The following is a 10,000-nucleotide window of genomic DNA, read 5'->3' on the forward strand; positions in this document are numbered from 1 at the left end:
GGAATTCTAGCCGACTTGGGAACCAGCGAAGGCGGATAGGAAGTGGATTGGGTCCCGCCGGCTGGTCCGCGGGCCAATTGCGGTCCCGCGAGTTAGCGATTGCGGTCCGGAATTCTAGCCGACTTGGGAACCAGCGAAGGCGGATAGGAAGTCAAGTGGGTCCCGCCGGCTGGTCCGCGGGCCAATTGCGGTCCCGCGAGTTAGCGATCGCGGTCCGGAATTCTAGCCGACTTGGGAACCAGCGAAGGCGGATAGGAAGTCAAGCGGGTCCCGCCGGCTGGTCCGCGGGCCAATTGCGGTCCCGCGAGTTAGCGATCGCGGTCCGGAATTCTAGCCGGCCGGGGACCACCGCGAGGCGGATGGGTGGTCACCGAGGTCCCGCCGGCTGGTCCGCGGGCCATTTAGGGTCCCGCGAGTTACCGATCGCGGTCCGGAATTCTACCCGGCCAGGGACCACCGCGAGGCGGATGGGTGGTCACCGAGGTACCGCCGGCTGGTCCGCGGGCCATTTAGGGTCCCGCGAGGTACCGATCGCGGTCCGGAATTCTACCCGGCCAGGGACCACCGCGAGGCGGATGGGTCTTCACCGAGGTCCCGCCGGCTGGTCCGCGGGCCATTTAGGGTCCCGCGAGTTACCGATCGCGGTCCGGAATTCTACCCGGCCGGGGACCACCGCGAGGCGGATGGGTGGTCACCGAGGTCCCGCCGGCTGGTCCGCGGGCCATTTAGGGTCCCGCGAGGTACCGATCGCGGTCCGGAATTCTACCCGGCTGGGGACCACCGCGAGGCGGATGGGTCTTCACCGAGGTCCCGCCGGCTGGTCCGCGGGCCATTTAGGGTCCCGCGAGTTACCGATCGCGGTCCGGAATTCTACCCGGCCGGGGACCACCGCGAGGCGGATGGGTGGTCACCGAGGTCCCGCCGGCTGGTCCGCGGGCCATTTAGGGTCCCGCGATGGTACCGATCGCGGTCCGGAATTCTACCCGGCTGGGGACCACCGCGAGGCGGATGGGTCTTCACCGAGGTCCCGCCGGCTGGTCCGCGGGCCATTTAGGGTCCCGCGAGTTACCGATCGCGGTCCGGAATTCTAGCCGGCCGGGGACCACCGCGAGGCGGATGGGTCTTCACCGAGGTCCCGCCGGCTGGTCCGCGGGCCATTTAGGGTCCCGCGAGGTACCGATCGCGGTCCGGAATTCTAGCCGGCCAGGGACCACCGCGAGGCGGATGGGTCTTCACCGAGGTCCCGCCGGATGGTCCGCGGGCCATTTAGGGTCCCGCAAATTACCGATCGCGGTCCGGAATTCTAGCCGGCAAGGGACCACCGCGAGGCGGATGGGTGGTCACCGAGGTCCCGCCGGCTGGTCCGCGGGCCATTTAGGGTCCCGCGAATTACCGATCGCGGTCCGGAATCCACGCCGGCCAGGGACCACCGCGAGGCGGATGGGTCTTCACCGAGGTCCCGCCGGCTGGTCCGCGGGCCATTTAGGGTCCCGCGAATTACCGATCGCGGTCCGGAATTCTAGCCGGCCGGGGACCACCGCGAGGCGGATGGGTGGTCACCGAGGTCCCGCCGGCTGGTCCGCGGGCCAATTGCGGTCCCGCGAGTTAGCGATCGCGGTCCGGAATTCTACCCGGCCGGGGACCACCGCGAGGCGGATGGGTGGTCACCGACGTCCCGCCGGCTGGTCCGCGGGCCAATTGCGGTCCCGCGAGTTACCGATCGCGGTCCGGAATTCTACCCGGCCGGGGACCACCGCGAGGCGGATGGGTGGTCACCGAGGTCCCGCCGGCTGGTCCGCGGGCCATTTAGGGTCCCGCGAGTTACCGATCGCGGCCCGGAATTCTACCCGGCCGGGGACCACCGCGAGGCGGATGGGTCTTCACCGAGCTCCCGCCGGGTGGTCCGCGGGCCATTTAGGGTCCCGCGAGGTACCGATCGCGGTCCGGAATTCTACCCGGCCGGGGACCACCGCGAGGCGGATGGGTGGTCACCGACGTCCCGCCGGCTGGTCCGCGGGCCATTTAGGGTCCCGCGAGTTACCGATCGCGGCCCGGAATTCTACGCGGCCGGGGACCACCGCGAGGCGGATGGGTCTTCACCGAGGTCCCGCCGGCTGGTCCGCGGGCCATTTAGGGTCCCGCGAGGTACCGATCGCGGTCCGGAATTCTACCCGGCCGGGGACCACCGCGAGGCGGATGGGTCTTCACCGAGGTCCCGCCGGCTGGTCCGCGGGCCATTTAGGGTCCCGCGAGGTACCGATCGCGGTCCGGAATTCTACCCGGCCGGGGACCACCGCGAGGCGGATGGGTCTTCACCGAGGTCCCGCCGGCTGGTCCGCGGGCCATTTAGGGTCCCGCGAGGTACCGATCGCGGTCCGGAATTCTACCCGGCCAGGGACCACCGCGAGGCGGATGGGTCTTCACCGAGGTCCCGCCGGCTGGTCCGCGGGCCATTTAGGGTCCCGCGAGGTACCGATCGCGGTCCGGAATTCTACCCGGCCAGGGACCACCGCGAGGCGGATGGGTCTTCCCCGAGGTCCCGCCGGCTGGTCCGCGGGCCATTTAGGGTCCCGCGAGGTACCGATCGCGGTCCGGAATTCTACCCGGCCAGGGACCACCGCGAGGCGGATGGGTCTTCACCGAGGTCCCGCCGGCTGGTCCGCGGGCCATTTAGGGTCCCGCGAGGTACCGATCGCGGTCCGGAATTCTACCCGGCCGGGGACCACCGCGAGGCGGATGGGTGGTCACCGAGGTCCCGCCGGCTGGTCCGCGGGCCATTTAGGGTCCCGCGAGTTAGCGATCGCGGCCCGGAATTCTAGCCGGCCGGGGACCACCGCGAGGCGGATAGGTCTTCACCGAGGTCCCGCCGGCTGGTCCGCGGGCCATTTAGGGTCCCGCGAGGTACCGATCGCGGTCCGGAATTCTACCCGGCCGGGGACCACCGCGAGGCGGATGGGTGGTCACCGAGGTCCCGCCGGCTGGTCCGCGGGCCATTTAGGGTCCCGCGAGTTCGCGGTCGCGGTCCGGAATTCTAGCCGGCCGGGGACCACCGCGAGGCGGATGGGTGGTCACCGAGGTCCCGCCGGCTGGTCCGCGGGCCATTTAGGGTCCCGCGAGGTACCGATCGCGGCCCGGAATTCTAGCCGGCCGGGGACCACCGCGAGGCGGATGGGTCTTCACCGAGGTCCCGCCGGCTGGTCCGCGGGCCATTTAGGGTCCCGCGAGTTAGCGATCGCGGTCCGGAATTCTAGCCGGCCGGGAACCACCGCGAGGCGGATGGGTGCTCACCGAGGTCCCGCCGGCTGGTCCGCGGGCCATTTAGGGTCCCGCGAGGTACCGATCGCGGTCCGGAATTCTACCCGGCCAGGGACCACCGCGAGGCGGATGGGTGGTCACCGAGGTCCCGCCGGCTGGTCCGCGGGCCATTTAGGGTCCCGCGAGTTAGCGATCGCGGTCCGGAATTCTAGCCGGCCCGGAGCCACCCAGAGGCCGTGCACACGCGCCGGGTGGCCGGAAATACCTCCAGCCGAGCGGACATGCACTTTGTAAGCACCTTGGACGAGATGGCTGAGCCTTACTCGACTTCCAGCACCCCGGCTAAGCGTTCTCCACGGCCCGCTGTGCTTCCAGAAGACCTCCAGCCGGTCCTCATGGTGCTTTACTCCTCACTCTCTAAGCCGGCCCAGGCTTCCAGCACCCCGGCTAAGCGTTCTCCACGGCCCGCTGTGCTTCCAGAAGACCTCCAGACGGTCCTCATGGTGCTTTACTCCTCACTCTTTAAGCCGAACGAGGCTTCCAGCACCCCGGCTAAGCATTTTACGCGGCCCGCCGAGCCTCCACAGCACTTCCAGCCGGTTCCACGGCTGCTTTCCTCCTCACTGTTTAAGCCGAACGAGGCTTCCAGAGCCCCGGCTAAGCGTTTTGCGCGGCCCGCTGAGCTTCCAGAGCACCTCCAGCCGGTTCCCCGGCTGCTTTCCTCCTCACTTTCTAAGCCGCCCGAGGCTTCCAGAGCCCCGGCTAAGCGTTCTCCACGTCCCGTTGATCTCCCCGGAGGTCGTAACGGGGAATTACCTCCCTCCAGCGGACACGGCGGGTAAATACGCCACCTCTCGCACTTAGCGCACACACCCGTTGCTGCGCGTCCGGTGGCACTTTGAGCGGCCAAACGGCGGGAGTAACAGTCACTCTCTTAAGTTAGGCTCATTTGACATTTTCTTGAACGGTTCGTGGATAAATATGTGATATATACTACATATGATCGCATTTATAGTCAAATCTTTTCAAAATGTCATTCTCCGGGTGCATTCCTCCTCGCTTCTTAAGCCGAACGAGGCTTCCAGAGCCCCGGTTAAGCGTTTTACGTGGCCCGCCGAGCCTCCACAGCACCTCCAGCCGGTTCTCCGGGTGCTCCCATCCTCACTGTTTAAGCCGAACGAGGCTTCCAGAGCCCCGGCTAAGCGTTTTACGCGGCCCGCTGAACTTCCACAGCACCTCCAGCCGGTTCTCCGGGTGCTCCCATCCTCACTGTTTAAGCCGAACGAGGCTTCCAGAGCCCCGGCTAAGCGTTTTACGCGGCCCGCTGAGCTTCCACCGCACCTCCAGCCGGTTCCCCGGCTGCTTTCCTCCTCACTGTTTAAGCCGAACGAGGCTTCCAGAGCCCCGGCTAAGCGTTTTGCGCGGCTCGCCGAACTTCCACAGCACCTCCAGCCGGTCCTCGGGGTGCTTTCTTCCCAACTATTGACGCCCGAGGAGGCTTCCAGCACCCCGGCTAAGCGTTCTCCGCGTCCCGCTGATCTTCCCGGAGCTTGTAACGGGGAAATACCTCCCTCTAGCGGACACGGCGGGTAAATACGCCACCTCTCGCACTTAGCGCACACACCCGTTGCTGCGCGTCTGATGGCACTTTGAGCGGCCAAACGGCGGGAGTAACTGTCACTCTCTTAAGGTAGGCTCACTTGAGATTTTTTTAACCGTCCGCGGAGGCGACCGGGACCACCGGGACAGCCGGGAGGCCGTGCGCGCGGGCCAAGTGGCCGAAAATAGCTCCAGGCCGACCGGATCGGCTAGTTGTAGGCACCGCGGATGAGATCGCGGAGCATTATTCGACTTCCAGCGGCCCGTGCGCTCACGCACGCCGCCCGGCACCTCCGGGAGGCCGTGCGCATGCGCAAGTTGCCGAAAATAGCTCCTAGCCGACCGGATCGGCTGTTTGTGAGCACCGCGGATGAGATCGCGGAGCTTCATCCGACTTCCAGCGGCCGGTGCGCTCGCGCACTCCACCCGGCACCTCCGGGAGGCCGTGCGCGCGCGCCAAGTGGCCCAAAATAGCTCCAGCCCAGCGGATCTGCACTCCGCGGATGAGATCGCGGAGCTTTTTTCGACTTCCAGCGGCCGGCGCGCACGACGAGCGGACCCGGTGACGGTCCAGCTCCACCCGGTACCTCGCACGGCCCGCTTCTCCCCCCCGCGCGGACTTCCGAGCGCTCGGGGAGACGTTCGGAAGCCGCCGGTGACGTTGGAGCGGGGAAATACCTCCCTCCAGCGGACACGGCGAGTAAATACACCTTCGGCCAAACGGCGGGAGTAACTATGACTCTCTTAAGGTAGCGGCACTCGACATCTTTTTCACGGTTCGTGGACGACCCGGCCGGTTCTCGGGGGTGCTTTTTCTCCTAACTCTTGACCCCCGAGGAGGCTTCCAGAGCCCCGGCTAAGCGTTTTACGCGGCCCGCTGAACTTCCACAGCACCTCCAGCCGGTTCTCCGGGTGCTCCCATCCTCACTGTTTAAGCCGAACGAGGCTTCCAGAGCCCCGGCTAAGCGTTTTACGCGGCCCGCCGAGCTTCCACAGCACCTCCAGCCGGTTCTCATGATGCATTCCTCCTCACTTTCTAAGCCGAACGAGGCTTCCAGAGCCTCGGCTAAGCGTTTTACGCGGCCCGCTGAGCTTCCACAGCACCTCCAGCCGGTTCCCCGGGTGCTTTCCTCCTCACTATTTAAGCCGAACGAGGCTTCCAGAGCCTCGGCGAAGCGTTTTACGCGGCCCGCTGGACTTCCAGAGCACCTCCAGCCGGTTCCCCGGGTGCTTTCCTTCTCACTGTTTAAGCCGAACTAGGCTTCCAGAGCCCCGGCTAAGCGTTTTACGCGGCCCGCCGAGCCTCCACAGCACTTCCAGGCGGTTCTCCGGGTGCTTCACTCCTCACTCTTTAAGCCGAACGAGGCTTCCAGAGCCCCGGCTAAGCGTTTTACGCGGCCCGCTGAGCTTCCACCGCACCTCCAGCCGGTTCCCCGAGTGCTTTACTCCTCACTTTCTAAGCCGAACGAGGCTTCCAGAGCCCCGGCTAAGCGTTCTCCGCGTCCCGCTGATCTTCCCGGAGCTTGTAACGGGGAAATACCTCCCTCTAGCGGACACGGCGGGTAAATACGCCACCTCTCGCACTTAGCGCACACTCGCGTTGCTGCGCGTCTGATGGCACTTTGAGCGGCCAAACGGCGGGAGTAACTGTCACTCTCTTATGGTAGGCTCACTTGAGATTTTTTTAACCGTCCGCGGAGGCTACCGGGACCACCGGGACAGCCGGGAGGCCGTGCGCGCGGGCCAAGTGGCCGAAAATAGCTCCAAGCCCAGCGGATCGGCTGTTTGCAAGCACCGCGGATGAGATCGCGGAGCTTTATCCGACTTCCAGCGGCCGGTGCGCTCGCGCACTCCACCCGGCACCTCCGGGAGGCCGTGCGCGCGCGCCAAGTGGCCCAAAATAGCTCCAGCCCAGCGGATCGGCTCTTTACAAGCACCGCGGATGAGATCGCGGAGCATTATTCGACTTCCAGCGGCCCGTGCGCTCACGCACTCCACCCGGCACCTCCGGGAGGCCGTGCGCGCGCGCCAAGTGGCCGAAAATAGCTCCAAGACGACCGGATCGGCTGTTTACAAGCTCCGCGGATGAGATCGCGGAGCTTTATGCGACTTCCAGCGGCCGGTGCGCTCGCGCACTCCACCCGGCACCTCCGGGAGGCCGTGCGCGCGCGCCAAGTGGCCCAAAATAGCTCCAGCCCAGCGGATCTGCACTTTACAAGCTCCGCGGATGAGATCGCGGAGCTTCATTCGACTTCCAGCGGCCGGTGCGCTCGCGCACTCCACGCGGCACCATCCGGGAGGCCGTGCGCGCGCGCCAAGTGGCCCAAAATAGCTCCAGCCCAGCGGATCGGCTGTTTACAAGCACCGCGGATGAGATCGCGGAGCTTTATTCGACTTCCAGCGGCCGGCGCGCACGACGAGCGGACCAGGTGACGGTCCAGCTCCACACGGTACCTCGCACGGCCCGCTTCTCCCCCCCGCGCGGACTTCCGAGCGCTCGGAGAGACGTTCGGAAGCCGCCGGTGACGTTGGAGCGGGGAAATACCTCCCTCCAGCGGACACGGCGAGTAAATACACCTTCGGCCAAACGGCGGGAGTAACTATGACTCTCTTAAGGTAGCGGCACTCGACATCTTTTTCACGGTTCGTGGAGGACCCGGCCGGTTCTCGGGGGTGCTTTTTCTCCTAACTCTCGACGCCCGAGGAGGCTTCCAGAGCCCCGGCTAAGCGTTTTCCGCTGGCCGATGAGCTTCCAGAGCACCTCCAGCCGGTTCTCATGGGGCTTTCCTCCTAACTCTTGAAGCCCGAGGAGGCTTCCAGAGCCCCGGCTAAGCGTTTTACGCGGCCCGCCGAGCTTCCACAGCACCTCCAGCCGGTTCTCATGATGCATTCCTCCTCACTTTCTAAGCCGAACGAGGCTTCCAGAGCCCCGGCTAAGCGTTTTACGCGGCCCGCCGAGCTTCCACAGCACCTCCAGCCGGTTCTCATGATGCATTCCTCCTCACTTTCTAAGCCGAACGCGGCTTCCAGAGCCCCGGCTAAGCGTTTTACGCGGCCCGCTGGACTTCCACAGCACCTCCAGCCGGTTCCCCGAGTGCTTTCCACCTCACTTTCTAAGCCGAACGAGGCTCCAAGCGCCCCGGCTAAGCGTTCTCCGCGTCCCGGTGATCTTCCCGGAGGTCGTAACGGGGAAATACCTCCCTCCAGCGGACACGGAGAGAAATTACACCGCCTCTCGCACACAGGCGGGTAAACGGCGGGAGTAACTATGACTCTCTTAAGGTAGCCTGACTTGACATCTGTTTAACGGTTCGTGGATAAATACATGATATATACAACTTATGCTCGCATTTACAGCCAAATAATATAAAGTGAGCATTCGGTTATAAACATTGTATTCATAATGTTTATAGGTGATGTTAATATTTATATATTTAATGTTTATAGGTGATGTTAATATTTATATATTTAATGTTTATAGGTGATGTTAATATTTATATATTTATTTTGTACATCATGTTATGGTTGTACGACACTTGCTATAGGATCATGATGTGATCATATCGGCGGGAGTCGGCCCGGGCTCCGGGTGAAGAGGCCGAATTCTCGACACTCGCGGCCGACCGGGGAACCAGCAGAGGCGGACGCATCGCGGTGCGAGAGCCCTTGGCACTTAGAAAAAATTTGGCAAAAGTCGCTCCGGGCTCCGGGTGGAGAGGCCGAATTATCGCCACTCGCGGCCGACCGGGGAACCAGCAGAGGCGGACGCATCGCGGCGCGAGAGCCCTTGGCACTTAGAAAAAAAATGGCAAAAGTCGCTCCGGGCTCCGGGTGAAGAGGCCGAATTCTCGCCACTCGCGGCCGACCGGGGAACCAGCGAAGGCGGGTAAGCTTTCTAGGGAGCCCCGCCGGCTGGTCCGCGGGCCGAACGTGGTCCCGTAAAGTACCGACAGCGGACGCCGACCCACGCCCGGTAAGAACCACCGAGAGGCGGACACGCTCTCCGACGAGCCCCGCCGGCCGTTCCGCGGCGGGAAATGCGCCCTCTGGCGGACACGCCGTTGTAAATGAATGGGCTTTGGCACTTAGTGCATTTTCGCAAAAGTTGAGCCGCGCTCCGGGCGAAGAGGCCGAATTCTCGCTACTCGCGGCCGACCGGGGAACCAGCGAAGGCGGGTAAGCTTTCAAGAGAGCCCCGCCGGCTGGTCCGCGGGCCGAACGTGGTCCCGTAAAGTACCGACAGCGGACGGCGACCCACGCCCGGCAGGAACCACCGAGAGGCGGACACGCTCTCCGACGAGCCCCGCCGGCCGGTCCGCGGCGGGAAATGCGCCCTCTGGCGGACACGCCGTTGTAAATGAATGGGCTTTGGCACTTAGTGCATTTTCGCAAAAGTTGAGCCGCGCTCCGGGCGAAGAGGCCGAATTCTCGCCACTCGTGGCCGACCAGGGAACCAGCGAAGGCGGGTAAGCTTTCAAGAGAGCCCCGCCGGCTGGTCCGCGGGCCGATTATGGTCCCGTCACCCACCGACAGCGGACGCCGACCCACGCCCGGCAAGGAACCACCCAGAGGCGGACACGCTCTCCGACGAGCCCCGCCGTCCGGTCCGCGGCGGGAAATGCGCCCTCTGGCGGACACGCCGTTGTAAATGAATGGGCTTTGGCACTTAGTGCATTTTCGCAAATGTCGCTCCGCGCTCCGGGCGAAGAGGCCGAATTCTCGCCACTCGTGGCCGACCAGGGAACCAGCGAAGGCGGGTAAGCTCTCAAGAGAGCCCCGCCGGCTGGTCCGCGGGCCGATTGCGGTCCCGTAAAGTACCGACAGCGGACGCCGACCCACGCCCGGCAAGGACCACCGAGAGGCGGATACGCTCTCCGACGAGCCCCGCCGGCCGGTCCGCGGCGGGAAACGCGCCCTCTGGCGGACACGCCGTTGTAAATGAATGGGCTTTGGCACTTAGTGCATTTTCGCTTAAGTTGAGCCGCGCTCCGGGCGAAGAGGCCGAATTATCGCTACTCGTGGCCGACCGGGGAACCAGCGAAGGCGGGTGGGCTTTTCCATAGAGCCCCGCCGGCTGGTCCGCGGGCCAATTATGGTCCCGTCACCTACCGACAGCGGACGCCGATCCACGCCCGGCAAGGACCAC

Source organism: Syngnathus floridae, unplaced genomic scaffold, assembly GCF_059516105.1.
Source record: "Syngnathus floridae isolate MCC-2025c unplaced genomic scaffold, RoL_Sflo_1.0 HiC_scaffold_148, whole genome shotgun sequence".
NCBI classification, from domain to species: Eukaryota; Metazoa; Chordata; class Actinopteri; order Syngnathiformes; family Syngnathidae; genus Syngnathus; species Syngnathus floridae.